Consider the following 3388-nt stretch of genomic DNA (forward strand, 5'->3'; position numbering starts at 1 on the left):
TTGCTAGATAAATACTCCAACATTAATTGAATGATATCTTTAAAATCATGGCTTGTCATTCCCTTAATTGGGATAGGCTATCTAATAGTCAAGCATAGGCTATCCAATAGGCAGGGATTGTCAGGGAACTTTTGATTTTATGGCATTTTATATATTTCTGACTATCTTAATGATTTCAACAACTATACCTAAGTTGGCACAAAAAATATGCATAGACAAAAAAATTGAAAAACAGTTTATTGAAGTCAGTAATAATAATAATAATAATAATAATAATAATAATAATAATAATCTTACTGCAGCAACAACAACAATAATAAAAATAATAACATGTCCTAGAGAATTGATAATGAAATACTCCTCCCTCCTCTCAAAAGAAAAGGTGGGAATAATGTAAGGATACGGAATATATTAGACTTGGTTACTGCGTTAGTTGGTTTTGTTGAAATGCTTCTTCTTTGCTATAAGGAACAGTTCAGTGTTGATGTTCTAGTTAAATGGAAATGACCATGGAGTAAAAAGAGATGAAACAAATAATACTAGAAATAAATCTGTTTAATAATCACTTTTTTAAATGAAAAAGTTTATTTTAATATAACTTAATGCTAAATATTTTAATGAAAAAAATACCTAGCCTGTTAGTGTATATAGATAAAGCTTAATTCAGCAAAGAAAAAAATTCACCTGAAAAATAGTAAATGGAGATTTTTTTTTGAAAAATTTTATTTATTTAGAATTTTACAATTTTTCCCCATCTTCCTTCCCTCCCCCCATCCCACACAGAAGGTAGTCTGTTAGTCTTTACATTGTTTCCATGATATGCATTGCTTTAAGTTGAATTCAATGAGAGAGAAATCATATCCTTAAGGAAGAAACATAAAATATGATATATAGCCAAATTACATAATAAAATAACATTTTTTTTAAAAATTAAAGACAACAATCTTTGTTCAAACTCCACAATTTTTTCTTAGGATACAGATCACATTCTCCATCACAGATACACAAAAATTGTGCCTGATTGTAGCCCTGTTGGTTTGAGCTAGTCCATTAATGTTGATCATCACTCCCATGTTGCTGTTAGGGTGTGCAGTGTTCTTCTGGTTCTGCTCATCTCTCTCAGCATCAGTTCATGCAAATCCTTCCAGGCTTCCTTGAACTCCCATTCCATCTGTTTTCTAATAGAACAATAGTGTTCCATCACATACAAAAACCACAATTTATTAAGCCATTCCCCAATTGATGGACATACCCTCAGTTTTCACTTCTTTGCCACTACAAACAGAGCTGTTATAAATATTTTTGTACCCTTTTTCATAATCTCTTCAGGGTATAGCTCCAGTAGTGGTATTGCTGGATGAAAGGGTATGCACATTTTTGTTGCCTTTTGGGCATAATTCCAAATTGCTCTCCAAAAAGTTGGATGAGTTCATAGCTCCACCATCAATGTATCCCACATCCCTTCCAATGTTGATCATTGTTCTTTCTGGTCTAATATGAGGAAAACTGTCAGTATAATTAATTATATCAATAACAAACCTATCAGAAATCACATGATTTATCAATAGATGCTGTGAAAGCTTTTGACAAAATACAGTGCCCAGTCCTACTAAAAACACTAGAGAGTGTAGGAATAAGTTGATTGTTCCTTAGAACAATAAGCAGCATCTATCTGAAACCGTCAACAAGCATTATATGCATTGGGGATAAGCTAGAGGCATTCACAATAAGATCAGGGGTGAAACAAGAATGCCCATTATCACCACTACCATTCAATATCATATTAGAAATATTAGCTTCAGCAATAAGAGAAGAAAATGGAGATTCTTTATAGAGCTAATCCACATGTTCAGCTCTAGCAAATAAAGGGTTTTTTTCTAACTGTGTTTTCTTTACATAAGCTATTCTTTTAGCAAGCCATTTGTCTCTAGTGGTTCATCATTTTTAATGTAAAATTTTCATAGATCAAGTTGTCGTTTAATTTTCTTTAACAAGATGGAAGGGTCATTAAACTTAATGTTTCTTAAATAGCTCAGTACCTCACACCTTCCCGAATGACAAAGGAAACTGGTTAGCTGTCTGGAAATTCCAAAAGCAGTTTTGCATTAAATATATGCTCCTTAATGTAAAATTCTCCTGTTGATAGAGAACTATGCACCCAAGTTCTTTGTGAACATTGTGTCTTTGAATATCAACAATGATTATAAGTAAATATATTCAAAGAAATATTTTGAAATGAATTAGTTGTATCTTTTTTAGTATTCTCTGTAAAAGAACTTGTCAATGAAATAGTAACCCAAAAAACACAGAATTTGGGTGCTAGAAAGGTAAATTTTGAAAACTCACTCATCAAGAAACCACTCAGAAATATGACTTTTTTTCTGTCTTATGGGATTCAAAAACTCTTTCTGGCAGATAATTTATGAGTGACATTTTTATAACAGTTTTCTCTTAAAATATTTGACTACATCTGTTTTAACTCAGTCTGACAACCTTAGGTATGTATTGTCTGTAACTAGATCTAGCTAGAGCATGATATTTTAAAATCATATTCTCTGTAAGATGAAAATAAAACAGAAGTGCATGGGGATGAGTTGTTTTGATTAGCTATATTATTTGATTATCTGAATGTTTTTGAGAAAATGTTTTGCTTCAAGAATCTTTCTAAAAGATTGTGACTATAATGGAATAAGATTGATTTTTTTCCAGCTTGTAGAATCAGCCTCATTACTCAAATTAGTAGCCTTTCCTACCTTAGTAAATACAGTATAGTGAACTTCATTCTTCTTCTTTAATTGGGAATCTTGCAGTGTTTTATGGTGATTCAATAATCACTGTTTAGTATGTCACCCACTGAAGGCATAGGTTATTGAAAATGATGTTGCTGTATCCTGAACATTTACATAAATAGCTTTTCAAAATATCTGTTATGACATGAAGGAATATTGAGACAGAAGAAAAAGAACCAAATCTGGGAGTCAGATCCTGTGTTCAATCCAGGCTCCGTTAATCACTATCTGTGGCTTTGGGCAAATTACTGTGTACTCTATACTTCAGTTTCCTCATACATTAAATGAATGAATTTGAACTATAATTCAAGGGTTAAACTTTTTTTCTGTCATGGACAACTCTGGCAGTCTGGTGAAATCCCTGAACTCCTTTTCAGAATACTGTTTTTAAATACATAATGAAAAGTATGAAGAATCTCAAAAGAAACCAATTATATTGAAATATGAATATCAAAATACCAAAAACCAACAATAAAAATTCATGGACCTAGGCTAATAACCCCTGGGCTAGATGATCTCTTAGGTCCCTTACAGCTCTCAAATATGTTGAAACTACCAGGAGGTTTTTCAGTACTTTTTATTTCAAACATTAGACACTT

The sequence above is a fragment of the Macrotis lagotis genome, chromosome X (genome assembly GCF_037893015.1).
Source record: "Macrotis lagotis isolate mMagLag1 chromosome X, bilby.v1.9.chrom.fasta, whole genome shotgun sequence".
Classification (NCBI taxonomy): domain Eukaryota; kingdom Metazoa; phylum Chordata; class Mammalia; order Peramelemorphia; family Peramelidae; genus Macrotis; species Macrotis lagotis.